The sequence below is a fragment of the Microtus ochrogaster genome, linkage group LG1, assembly GCF_000317375.1.
Source record: "Microtus ochrogaster isolate Prairie Vole_2 linkage group LG1, MicOch1.0, whole genome shotgun sequence".
NCBI classification, from domain to species: domain Eukaryota; kingdom Metazoa; phylum Chordata; class Mammalia; order Rodentia; family Cricetidae; genus Microtus; species Microtus ochrogaster.
In genome coordinates, this window is record NC_022027.1 from 16,561,836 (window position 1) to 16,576,697 (window position 14,862).

Here is a 14,862-nt window from a genome sequence, read left to right on the forward strand (position 1 = left end):
CAGATGACTGTGATCTGTGAGTCTACCCCTCACAGTCCACCCATATCCTTCCTTCACTCCTGCAGTGGCCCTGAAAAGAACATTTTTTAAAAATTCAACTGCAACCAAACAAAGCAAAGCAAGCAAGCAAATGTAAATAAGAACAAAATAAAACAAAAATAAACAAACAAAACCCTCTTTGCTTCTTCTTATTTCCCACCTCTCCAACACTTCATTTATCCTGGTACCTATGGGAGCTATTTGACCCTTTTGTCCAATCAATTTTACTAGCAAATATTCATTACAATGAGTCTCTGGTCTATTTTAAGGTCTTTGGTTTCTGGTACACCATCATCACTGGATCCTCACTGAAAATTCTCTGGAATAATCTGTGGCCACTCCAAGACATGGAGATCCTGCAGATATCATTCCATAGGATGATTACCCTCATGAGTTCCAGGGTGTATAGATGGGTTACATGTTGGGGTGAACAAGATCAAGGCCCAGCCGTGGGCTTGAGTGGTAGCTTCGCTGGTCAGTCCTGACCAATGCTCTCCCCCCGCCCCCAGGCAAGAGTGCAGAGCCAGCTCCCCAACATGCATGCATTTAGGGTCAGTACTCCCTGGCCAGTGGTGAGGGATGGAGACATTTCTCCAGAGTGCAGTGGCCGGCTCTCCTGTGCCGGTTGTCGTCAGATCTCTTGGTGTAGGATCCAACAAGGCAGGGCCAGATTTTCCAGGACCAAAGGATGGGCCAGTTCACTATGCCCTCTTTATTTCATCACACATGGTTTCCATGGTCCCTGATGTGACACAGTCCACAAACATCAGCACTAGACCCCAGGTGCAACTAGACCACGGACACAGATACTGTCATTGGCAGAGACTGGCAGGGATGTAACCATTATTCCAACTGCAGTCGGTTTCTGTATTGATGTCTAAGGCTCCTGTTATCATCAAGGACCATGACGACACCAAGATCCCGGCACACAGTGGTGTCAGAGGACCATGCTCTAGCTGAGGCCACTCAGATTAAAATTGCCTCAGCACCGACTTCAGTAAGGTCACAGACCGAGACAAGGTCTTCAATTGCAGTGCCAACCTGGACATCACCGTGGCATTGGGTGGTAGTATGCAGCACCTAGATCCGTATGGCTCTGGCTGCAGTGTGGCCCTTAGGGACCAACACGGTAGTCCCAGATAGCATCAAACCCTAGGCAACCATGTGGTTTTCGGTTGCAACAGGAACCGCAGACATCGAATCAAATCCTGGCTGTTGTAGGTTCATGGACCCAGACATGACACTCACCAGCTGTCTGGGTATGGACAGCACCGTGACTCCAGGTAACACAGGTTACTCAAATCAGCATGGCTCTAGGGATGACACCTACATGTCCTAAGTAGCAGCTCAGACATTCGGCATCCTGTGGCTTTTGGTACGTGGTCATGGATATCCACACAGAGGACCATGGACCGAGATATGGTCCTGGAAAACAGTCCAGTATAGATGTCACCCTGGCCCTGGGTGGCAAGCAGGCCTCCTACATCAGCATACTCCTAGCCACCTTCATTTCTTTCTGTTCTTCCTCTGTCCACAGCACATGAACTAGTCTGCTGCTCTTTCTCTCCCCTTTCTCCATTGCATATTTGCTCGTCATATGGGGCCCACATGCCCGGTGTTTCAAGGGTGGGCCATGAATATTTCCCCACCAATCTGGGCCTTGAGGAAACAGGCAGGCCTGTGGGTGGCTAGCAATGGTCACCGTTTATCATTCTTCTGCTGTGTGGTTATCAACCTTAGTGGCAGGGGTCTTTAACCATGACCTATCATGCTAACCCAGGGAGCAGTTATTTTTAATTGTGAAAAGTTTAACAAGTGCCAAATATAATAAATATTAATTAAATTTTGAATATTTTCTTATATATATATGTATATATTTGAATTTCTCTTTACATTCCAACCATAGTTCTCCCTTCTACTCTTGCCTCCCCCTAGGAACCCTTTTTCCACTCCTTTCCAAGGGTAAGGCTTCCCGTGGGGAGTCAACAAAGCCTAGCAGGCTAAGTTGAAGAAGGACTAAGCCCCTACCCCTTGTATTAAAGCTGAACATTGTATCCAACCATAGGGAATGAGCTCCTACAAAAAGCTAGCTCATTCACCAGGGATAGAGCCTGGTCCTACTTCTAGCAGACCCTCAGATAGAACAATATACACACTCTCCCACATACAGAGGACTTACTTCAGTCTCATGGAGGCTCCACATCATCAGTCTGGAGTTCCTGAGTTTCCATGGCTTGTTTCAGCTGTCTCTGTAGAATTCCCATCATGATTTTGACCTCTCTTGCTCGTATATTCTCACCTCCCTCTCTTTGATTGGATTCCCAGAGCTTGGCCTAGTGTTGATTATGGGTCTCTCTATCTGGTTCCGTCAGTTACTAGATGAAGTCTCTACGATGATAGTTGCGGTGTTCACCAGTCTGATTACAGGAGATGGCCAGTTCAGGCACCTTCTCTACTAATGCTAAGAGTCTTAGCTGGGGTCATCTTTGTGTATTTCTGGGAATTTCCCTAGCACAGGGTTTTCCCTGACCCCATAATGGCTCCTTCTATCAAGATATCTCTTTCATTGTTCTCCCACTTCATTCCTCCCTAAACTAAGCATCTTGTTCTCGTTTTCTTATCTCCCATCCCTCCCCTCTAATGTCCCCCTTACCACCAGATTTCTCAGTAGATCTCATTTAGTTCCACCTCCAGGGACAATTCATGTGTCCCTCTTAGAATCCTCCTTTTTACCTATATTCTCTGGAGCTGTGGATTGTAGTCTGGTTATAATTTGATTTACATCTAATATCCACTTCTGAGTACAAACCATGTTTGTCTTTGTGAGTCTGGATGACCTCACTTAGATTCAGATTTTTTTTTCTAGTTTCATTCATTTGACTTCAAATTTCATGATGTCATTGTTTCTTTTTTTTTTTTTCAGCTGAGTAAATGTACCACATTTTCTTTATCCATTCTTTGGTTAAGGGGTATTCAGGTTCTGGCTGTTATGAATAATGCTACTATGAACATTGCTGAACAAGTGTTCTTGTGGTATGATTGAGCATCCTATGGGCATATGCCCAAGAATGGTATTACTTGGTAGATTGATTCCCAATTTTCTGAGAAACTAACATACTGATTTCCAAAGAAGATGTACAAGTTTTTACTTCCACCCATACATCCTCTCCAAAATAAACTCTCCTCGATATTTTTGATCTTAGTCATTTTGACTTGTGTAAGATGGAATCTCAGAGCTATTTTGGTTGGCACTCCCATGATCATTAAGGATGTTAAGCAATTCTTTAAATGCAATTCAGCCATTTGATATTCTTCTGTTGGGAATTCTCTGTTAGCTCCATACTCCATTTTTAAATTGCATTATATTGTAAAAACAGACACGTAGACCAATGGAATTTAATGGAAGACTCTGACATTAATCCACACACCTATGAACATCTGATTTTTGACAAAGAAGTCAAAATGGTGCAATGGGAAAAAAAGCATTTCCAACAAAAAGTGTTAGTATATTGGATGTGAACACGTAAAAGATTGCAAATAGATTCATGTCTACCACCATGCACAAAACTCCATTCCAAGTACATCAAAGATCTCAACATAAATTTATTTACACTGAACCTGATAGAGGAGAAAGTAGGAAGTAGCTTTGAATGTATTGGCACAGGAGATCACTTCCTAAATATAGCAACAGTAGCACAGACACTGAGAGCAACAATCAAGAAATGGGACCTCCTGAAATTGAAAAGCTTCTGTAAGACAAATAACATGGTAAATAAAACAAAATGGCAGCCCAGAGAATGGAAAAATATCTTCACCAAACCCATATCTGACAGAGGGCTGATCTCCAAAATACCTCAAGAATTTTGAACATTTACGCCTGCTGCTAGAATGTAAATTTAGTTCCATGATTTAATTTTAGAGGTTCTATACACTTATAAAATGAACTTTATTCAGCATCCACTCCCCTGCAACCTGTCTCTCTCTGTTTCCTGTCTCAATTGCTAAAACCCTCATTTTAAATACTATTCATATCTTTTGCTTTCTTTTTGTGTGTGGTTCCTTTAGTTCAATCCAGGTGTCTTTCCCAACTATGGATGGAAGGTTATTTACTAGAGGAAAAGGGAGCTTATCTGTGGCTACACCATTAAAGAGAATGACATCACCTCTGCCAATAATCACTGATGGCAGCTAGAATATACATTTAAAAATATTTGGAGTCTCATTATTCTTTTCATATTAATAAATGATATTGTGTCATTTTCATGTATATTTTATAGCCAAGGGACAATTCTGATCACACAGATAAATATAATAGAATTCTAGCAATAAAATAGGAGGTAAATATAAATTTAAACTAGCAATAATCATAAAGTTTAATAGAAGTATATATATGCCTTACTTTTTAAGACCTTTGTATTGTCAATATTCTGGATGTCTGTTTTGAATGGAAGCAATTCTACTTGTCTATAAATAACAAGTCAGCATGAGGAACTTTCCAGAGGAATCAAGTTAAATATTTAAAGATAAGATATTGGTGGAGGCTTTATGTGTCATGATAACATGTGAAAAATAGACTGTGAAAATGAAAATCACTAAAAGGTTCCAGAAGAACTGAACTAGCTTGATATGGTTCAATATATATATAATGTTTCATGTCAAGACAGGAGTAAAGAACCTATTTCTGAGCTCCAAAAATGTGATCTGCTGGACTTTGTTATACTTAAAATTGCAGACGATGCTAGAGAATATCCAAGTAGTGATAAAAGAAAGCGTTTGATAGGGAAGAATAATTTTAAGGAAAGTAGGACTGTGCAGGAAGAGTGAAGGATCAAGGAGAGTGGATTAGATGTAACTGAGACTGTAACATGTATTAATAAAGCAAAGAAAACCTGAGGTGACAGCCGACTGTAAAGACAAAGCATGAATCACAGGGTTCTTACTTTATAAAGAACTGTCCATAACTGAGTCATACCAAATAAAAAGTTAACTACACAGCATGTGTGTGTGTGTGTGTGTGTGTGTGTGTGTGTGTGTGTGTTTATGTGCACTTTCTTTTAGAGGACAGAATTTGATGTCAGATAGCCTTCTGGATCCTTCTGCACATTCCTTTTAGAGATGGGGTTTCACAATAAATCTATAGCTTATTTATTGAGTAGTCCGACTATCCAGTGAATTCCTGGGATCTATCTATATCTGATTCCCCAACATTGCCATTACAAAAATGTTCCTCTGAGACCAGCCTTTTGTATGGATGCAGGGTATCCAAATCTGTATCTCCTAGCTTGCTCAACAGGCACTTTATTAACTGAGACATTTATCTTGCCCCTAGTTTTATATATGAAGGATAACTGCCATTTCTATTGATGTATCCATTACTTGTATACAAAGAGAACCCGAATAAATCAGTAATATTTTAGGATGACTTGGGTATGGTTGAATCTGAATTATATACAAATATAACTATGCAAGACTTGTCTAGATATTCTTTTAGGTATTGCTGTTTTGACTTGCTTAATTTTATTACTTGCCAGACCTCTTAGTGAATTTAGGAAGATAACTTCTTGTAAAATAAGAAAATTGGGTTCTGGGCTAATTCAAGTAATATTACTATTTCATAGCACTGGTTACATGATATTACAAGATGGACATTTCATTGTCCAGTATTTTGGTGAAAGGATCAGCAATTATGTTTGAACTATTTTGAACTGAAGATTTCAGTTGATTTCTTACTTATAGTTTTGGTTTTGTATTGTTTCATGAAACTGTCATCTATGTGGGCTCCAGTTGAGGAGTTTGAGTAAACAAAGATGACATATAGAATACAACATTTAAGAATACATCTAAATCATTAATGTACATAAAATATAATATTAATATTCATCTTTGGGTTGCAGATTTCACATTGACTGTATAACATATATTTGTTTTCTGGTGTATGGACAATTAATGTAAAATCTGCAACCCAAAGATGAATGGGTTTTTTATGTGTATGGCAAAAATTCACAAAATTGTTTATCTAAAGTAAGATTGTTTCCTCAAATGTTAGACTATCAAATGTGCTGGATCTACAGCTTATCTAAGTGCACTTGTGGGGCCCACTAATAATCTAACATCAAAAGTTAATGTTCACAACAGCAACACTTACAATGTGACTCTTGAAAGGTCCTATTAAAAACTCCCTATTTTTTCACTGTTTTTCTCCTGAGTTTTTAAAAATTGCTTTCATTGTTACTAGACCATTTGATTCTCATATATTTTAGCAATTAATATCCATTCTGATCTTGGAATAGATTTTATTAGCTCCTACATTGAAGTGTTTCCATTTATGATAGAAAATTTGACAAAGAATCCAATACATAGTCAAGGGATCCTGATTAAAAACAGTGTTTAAAATAGCAAGAATGGATACTATACTTAATAATATCCAAATGGGCTAACAAACTCTTTTCTCTGAACAGAACATTGATTGTATTGGTCAATAGTCCTTAAAAATACATATAGTTATATGCCATTAAATATATGTTCTATTAATAACCATTAAACATATGTTACCAGTAATATAATTGTATTATTTTCTAATAATTATTTCTAAGTGTTCATCTTTAGTTTCACACAACTCATAATAACAGATCATGTATTTCATACAACTCATAATAACAGATCATGTCTTTTTTATTATCTAATACCACTGATTTACTTCATATTGTTCTGAGTTCCTATTTAGCTTCTTGCCAGTTTTTCCCTGCTTTCAACCTCTAAGTTTTGAATTGAACCAAACCTAATTCATAATCCTTCCTAGTGACCTTACCAAGTCCCGAGGGCTTAACATTAATACCTAATTAGTCCACTTTCCCAAGAGTACTTCTAACCAAAAACTGTCTTCTGAACACTACACTTTCTTGTTTACATAACATTTCCACTAGTGAATTAAAAGACATTGTAACTGTCATGCATTTAAATTGAATTGAATCCAATTCTGAATGTTCTTTTCTTTTTTTACTCTGTATGTCTGGCAATCTTACAGATGTAAGAAAATATTCTTTCAAGTAAAGAAAAGAGAAATTGCAAAGGTCATCAACAGAAAGCCTCTACCAACTTCCTAGGCTAATATGACTGGATGTCTGGAGTTGACCTAACAACTGCACCACAATAGATAAGAAACTGAATTTTCTTCGCCTTTGTGGCATTTCTAAGACTTTGGTTTGATGTAGTCACTGGAGAGCTTCAGGCATAGGACTGATGGATCTAATTTATGATTCTAAAAAATACTTGTTATTCTGTTAATACAGATTTTTGGAGTGAAATAAAGACAGTGAACAGTGAACAGTACCTTTTCACATATTTCTGCTCACAGATAAAGGAGTTTTTAGGGGCAGGCATGATCGAAGATGGATGTCTTCTTATCCTTGAAACCAACTGAGCAAATTCTTTTTAATGTAATCACATTTTTCTGTTTCAGGTTTCATTCAAATTAGGAGGTAGACATGACTTTAAAGAAGTATCTATCCACTAGAAATATTTCTGATATGTAGGAATGTGGTGGGAAATAATTACATGCATACCTCTTAGTCCAGAGGTGGAATATAAGCTTTGGAAAACACACACACACACACACACACACACACACACACACACACACACACACACACACACACACAGCTTAGTGTTCACATCCTGCCAGACTAGAGAAAATGCTCTTTCTGTATTTCAAATCCATAAATAAATTCAGAAGCAAAGGTCCATTGAGTGCAAATGGCGATACAAGCCATGGATGAAAGAAGAGGTCATGTCACAAAGAGATCTGTGCTTTGTTAAAAAGCATGAACTATACTGAACCATATTTACAAGACAATCACGGGTCAGAAAAATATCATAATCATGAATACAACTTTATTAATGAATTATTTTATAAATACTGATAAGGCTGAGCAATGAAACACATTGTAATTAAATGCAGCCTCTTGTGGAAAGGGGAAGAGGTTGCTCCTCAGGTCCTCAAAGGTGACTGGCTGAGAACTTAAACTAGGGCGGCTTGGATAAAGGGATAAACACGTAATAATGATTGATTAAAACTGAAGAAATGACAAGTTCTAGTCTGATGCCAAGGAAAGGAAATAAGTAGGGAGAAATCTGAATTCCTTTGACTATTTGGGAGCTGAGCAACCAATTACTTCAGTAAAGAACAAAGGATGAAATACGGCTGAAAAGAAAACAGAATGAGTATGTTTCTGCAAGTGTGGTATCTGAAGTTATTAAAATACAAACATTGCTTCACAGGTAAATAATGATCTGGAGAAGAGAAAGAGAATATAGATGCACAATGGTAGATGTTGATGAGTTCACACCAAAAAAATACACGAACAAATATTGAGGAAGCTAAGAAACAGCCAGATGTAGGTAGAAAGAAGTAGTAACAAATGAAAAGAATATGACAGAATGGTGGAGGGGCAAGATAATGGCCCTGTAAATTCTGTGTTTAAATGAAATCATACAATGTATGTGACATTATATATGTGGAAACCAGAAGCACTGATAAGAACAATCCAGATAATCCCGCTTGTATAACATGATACATTGATACAGTGAACTTATATGAAAATACAAGGGTTTCACTAAATTGGCTAAGATGGGAAAGTTAAAAGTGGTTTCCTGATTCCACATTTTCATTTGTAGGCAATGATTCAGTAATGATCATTTGCTCTTTGAAGGAGTATTTGTTTTCTGGGTGTTATGTGTTTTTGTTTCCACTATGAAGATGAAGAGAAGAAACAGTTTTAAGTCACTGCACAATAAATTTAGGTTAATTATTAGTAAATTCAAGTCTGTCTGGAAAGGAAAACAGACCCTGTAAAATAGCACAAATATAATCATACCAATCATAATTAAAGGAACCAGAACCATGCCAAAACAAAACTATGCTTAATAAAATTTAAACTGTTTAATACTGCCATTGGACTTCAGAGTGTTTATAACATAAATTTGTAAGCAAATCGAGGAATTAGTAAACCAATTTCTATCTTTCTTCTCTAAGTAGACAAAACAGAAATTATTGAAGCCTTGCTCAATAACCAATGAATTTGAAACTGCCATATTTAATTATTTAATTGAGAATATTAACAAGGTGTATATCTGGGACTTCCTAGTGAAACCAAAGGATTCCTTAATTAACAGGGCATCCTCGAAGTAATGTGGTTTGCAGAGTTCACAATACGACGGGCTGAGCACAGCAAGAATTCACTTTTATTCTCCAAAACATGCTGCCGAGATGCTCAACACAATGCAGTTATTTTATCAAGGACATTATCTTACAGAAACCATCAGTATGTTGTTTCATGGGTTGAAAGCCCTTGCAAGCCTTTCTGGGGAATGCAAAATTTAGCCAATTGAGGCTTGCCATGCACCCAGCAGCATGGAGTAGACAGTAGACAGATGAGTCAGACAAGCACCTTTTAGTAAATTCCAGCTTCCTCACTCAGTATTCTTTGGGAACTGCTGCCTGTGTTTGACTATTACATGACAGGGGGATATTGTATTTTTAAAAATAATATTTCTCTAAAAAGTACATCTGTCAAAGTAGTAAAATTTGTGTGTAAAAATTCTCCTGTCACTAACTCTCTCAAAATGTCAAAGAGGCATCAGATATTTTCAGAATGCTGAGGAATAGATAGCCACATCTCTGTCTTGCACCTAAAGTTAGATGTCAAAGCTAATATTCATTGAGTATCATGGTACGCCTCCACAGAGTGTACAAGACACTCCAATAGTGGCATCCCTGGTCCCTTCAGAAGCAATGAATATCAAGAACCCTTTGGTACCAAGGTGATTCCAAGTCAACTGACTGAGAAGAAAATAATTCAGTCTGCTCAGTTTTGTATGACATTTGTCCTAGTGTTCTATAGCAGCTGCGTTCAAATAAAATTTAAGTTTTATTGCTAAGCAATAATATTCATTTGAATTTTTGAATTCTCAGTTATTCCAAAATCTGTGAACACATGTACATATATACATTCAGACTATCTATATACACATGCAAATACACACACACACACACACACACACATATATATATATATATATATCCCCTATTGAATATAAATTTTTTGAACTGTATAATCTGATTACAGTTTTCTCTCCCTCTACTTCTCCCAATTATTTCCCATCTCCCTTCCCATCTGGATCCACTAAACTAGAAGTCATAATACATACACAGAGGGCCATATTTTTTTCTGGCTCTGGTTCACCACACTCAGGATAATTTTTTTTCAAATTCCATCTCTTTACTTGTGAATTTCAAGAATACATTTTGTTTTTGTTAATGACCAATTAATGCTGCATCATGTAAATGTGTTGTTATTTTACTTTTAACCATAATTTTATTGAGATACATCTGTGTTGTTCTCAATTTTTGGTTATTAGAAATAGAAAAGTAATAAACATGGTTCATCAAGTATCTTTATATTAGGATGAAAAATTCCTTAAGCAGATATCCAAAAGTAGTATAGCTGGACTTTGAGGTAGATAAGTTAACATTTTCCAGAGAAACCATCCAAAAGATTTCCATAGTTATTGTACATGTCTATATTCCCTGCAGTATGAGCTCCCTTTACTCTACATCCTCACCAGTATAAACTGTCACTGGTTTAATTTATCATCTCCAAGATGTCATTAGTTTTTTTCTGTTGTGTAGTATTCCATTGTGTAAGTGTACCACATTTTCCTTATCCATTCTTTGGTAGAGGGGCATTTGAGGTAGTTTCCAGGTTCTGACTATGACAAATAATGCTGCTATGAACATAGCTGAGCACATGTCCTTGTGGTTCAATAGAGCATCTTATGGGTATATACCAAAAAGCGGTATTGCTGGATCTTGAGGTAGGTTGTCTTCTAATTTTCTAAGAAATCCTTATACTGATATCCAAAGTGATTGTACCAATCTGCACTCCCACTATCCTCTCCAGCATAAGATATCATCAGTATTTTTGATCTTGGTCCATCTTACGAATGTAAGATGGAATCTCAGAGTTTTTTGATTTGTAATTCTCTGATGGCTAAGGATGGTGAGCATTTCCTTAAGTGTCTTTCAGCCATTTTAGATTCCTTTATTGAGAGTTCTCTGTTTAGGTCTGTACCACATTTTTTTTTTGGATTATTTGTTCTTTTGATGACCAATTTCTTGAATTCTTTGTATATTTTGGAGATCAGACCTCTGTCTGATGTGGGTTGGTAAAGATCTTTTCCCATTCTATAGGTGGCCATTTTGTCTTTTTAACTTTGCTTTACAGAAGCTTTTTAGTTTCATGAAGTACCATTTATTAACTGTTTCAGTGTCTGTGCTATGGGTGTCATATTTAGGAAGTAATCTCCTGTGCCAATGCTTTCAGGTGTACCCCAAAGTTTCTCTTCTATGTGGCTCAGTGTGGTTGATTTTATATTGAAGTCCTTAATCCATTTGCACAGCTATATATTATGGATCTATTTTAATTCTTCTACATGTTGATATCAAGTTATGAAAGCACCATTTGTTGAATATGCTTTATTTTTTTCATTTTATATTTTTTTGCTTCTTTGTCAAAAATCTGGTGTTCATAGGTGTGTGGATTAATATCTGGGTCTTTAATTTGATTCCATTAGTCCTTCTTTCTGATTTTATGCCAATACCAGACAGTTTTCAGTACTGTAGCTCTGTAGGAGAGTTTTAAGTCAGGGATTGTGATGCCTCCAGAAGTTCCTTTATTGTGCAGGGTTGTTTGGGCTATCCTGGGTTTTTTACTTTTCCGTATGAAATTGAGTATTGTTCTTTCAAAGTTGTGAAGAATTTTGCTAGGATTTTGATGGACATTATATTGAGTTTATAGATTTCTTTTGGTTAGACTGGTATTTTTACTATGTTAATCCTACATACCTAAGAGCACTGGAGTTCTTTCCATTTTCTGGTGTCTTCTTCAGTTTCTTTCTTCAAAGATTTAAAGTTCTTATCATACAGGTCTTTTACTTATTTTATGTTATTTGTGGCTATCGTGAAGGGTGATGTTTCTTTGATTTCTTTCTCAGCCCATTTATCAGCTGTAAAAGAAAAAAAAAGGCTAATGATTTTTTTAGTTAATCTTGTATTCTGCTATATTACTGAAAATATTTAGAGTTTTAGAAGTTCCTTAGTAGAATTTTTGGGGTCGCTTATGGAAACTACCATATCATCAGCAAATAGTGAGAGTTTGCCTTCTTTTCTGATTTGTATTCCCTTGATCTCCTTGTGTCGATTTATTGTTCTAGCTAGAACTTCAAGTACTCTATCAAACAGATACATAGAGAGTAGACAGCATTGTCCTGTTCCTGATATTAGTGTGGTTGCTTTGTGTTTCTCTCTATTTTCTTTGATCTTAGCTGTTAGCTTGCTGTATATTGCCTTTATTATGTTAAGGTATATTCCTTGTATACCTTCTCTCTACAAGACCTTTATCACAAAGAAATGTATTTTTTTTTCTGGAGACTTTTTCAGCACCTAATGAGATAGATGATCATAATTTTTTTGATGTGTTCTTGGATTCCATTTACCAGTATTTTATTGAGTATTTTTCCATCAATGTTTATGATGTAATTCTCTTTTTTAGTAATATCTTTGTGTGGTTTGGGTATCAGGGTAACTGTAGCCTTATAAAAAGAGTTTGGAAATGTTCCTTCTGTTTCTATTGTGTAGAACAATTTGAGGAGCATTGTTATTAGTTCTTCTTTGAAAATATTGAAGAATTTTGCACTGAAATCATCTGGCCCTGGGCTTTTTTTGGTTGGGAGACTTTTGATGATTTTTTTCCATTTCTTTAGCAGGTATAGGTCTATTTAATTTGTGTATCTGGTCTTGATTTAAATTTGGTTAGTAATATTTGTCCAGAAAATTGTTCATTTCCTTTAATTTTTTCAATTTTGTGATGTACAGGTTTCCGAAGTATGACCTGATGATTCTCTGGATTTCCTCTGTGTCTTGTTATGTCCTCCTTTTCATTTCTGATTTTGTTAATCTGTATATTCTCTCTTCTGCCTTTTGGTTAGTTTGGGTAAAGGTTTGCCTATTTTGTTGATTTTCTCGAAGAACCAACTCTTTGTCTTGTTGATTCTTTGTATTGTTTCTTTGTTTCTATTTTATTGATTTGAGCTCTCACTTTGATTATTTCCTGCTATCTAGTTCTCTTGGGTGAGTTTGCTTCTTTTTGTTCTAAAGTTTTCAAATGTTCTGTTAATTCACTAGTGTGGGATTTTTCCAGCTTCTTTATGTAGGCATTTAGTGCTATGAACTTTCCTCTTAACACTGCTTTCATTGTGTCCCATAAATTTGGGTATGTTGTGTTGTCATTTTCATTGAATTTTAGGAAGTCCTTAATTTCTTCCTCTATTTTTTAGGTGAGCATTGTTCAATTTCTTTGTGTTTGTGGGCTTTCTGGAATTAGTATTGCTGTTGAATTCTAATTTTAAGCCATGGTGATCCAATAAGATACATGGGGTTATTCCAATTGTTGCTGTTTTCTTTTCTGTTATGGCTTGGATTGTTACCTAGTTTGTGGTCACTTTTTGAGAAGGTTCCATGAGGAGTTAAGAAGAAGATATATTCTTTTACTTTTTGATGGAATGTCTGTTAAGTTCATTTGAGTCACAACACCTGTTAGTTCCCTTATTTCTCTCTTAATTTTCTGTCTGACAGACCTGTCCAGTGGTAAGAATGGGGTGTTGAAGTCTCCCACTATTAGTGTGTGGGGTTTAATATGTGATTTAAGCATTATTAGTGTTTCTTTCATTGATGTGGGATTCCTGTTTGTATGCAGAGAATAACATTGGTTAATAAAGAAACTGTCCTGGACCTTGTGCAGGAATTAGTTGTAGACAGGGAAAATTAAACTGAATGCCGGTAGAAAGAAGGTAGAATCAGGGAGAAACCATGGATCCGTTTCCAGAGACAGAAATGCTGAAACCTTGCTGGTAGGCCATGAGCCTCATGGTGACACACAGATTAATGGAGGTGGGTTAAATTAATATATAAGAGTTAGTAAAAAGGTAGAGCTAATGGGCCAAACAGTGATTTAAATAATATAGTTTCTATGTGATCATGTCGGGGGTCTGGGTGGCCAAAAAATGAATAAGCAGCCTCCTTACAACAACTTGGCATGCCACTATGGTCGACGTAAAAGCTGAGAACCCTTAAAAAGGAATCCTAGACATACAAGAACAGAATTAAGCTTGGTTTGCTAGTGCTATTTTCTTGGGTGGCATCTGTTTGCTAGAAGCAAACAGAGGCATGGCTTCTTTAAGAGAGGTTTACCTGATTCAGTGGTAGCAGAATAAATACTCCCTATTTTGAAACTGTGGCTTCCTGGGCTGTTCTGCCAGCATGAACTCTGATGAGGTCTTGCTATTGAGCATTTAAATAGGGTTTGTGAACAGAGTACTACAACCTGCTTAATGACAACATAGACTGGCAGTGTGCCTGATAATGAGGATGTGAATTCTCATTATCAGGCACACTTATGCTATGCTAAAAAGACCTCAATCCCACCATGTTGGACTGGGTGGAACAAGCATACAGGGCTGCATTTCCCCTAACAATGTCACCACTTGAGTTCATAAGAAGTGTTTAGCATTTTTAAGAAGACATTTTGGTCAGAATTACAGATATGCAATAAGGACAAATTCAGACATAAAAGACCTCTAAATAGGTCATAATGTGTTTAACAAATATACATAGGCTTGGAAGAGAGAAGAAAAAGAGCATAGAGAGTTATAAGAGAAATAAATAGTTTATAAAAATTTACAAAGTCGCCTGGCGGTGGTGGCGCACGC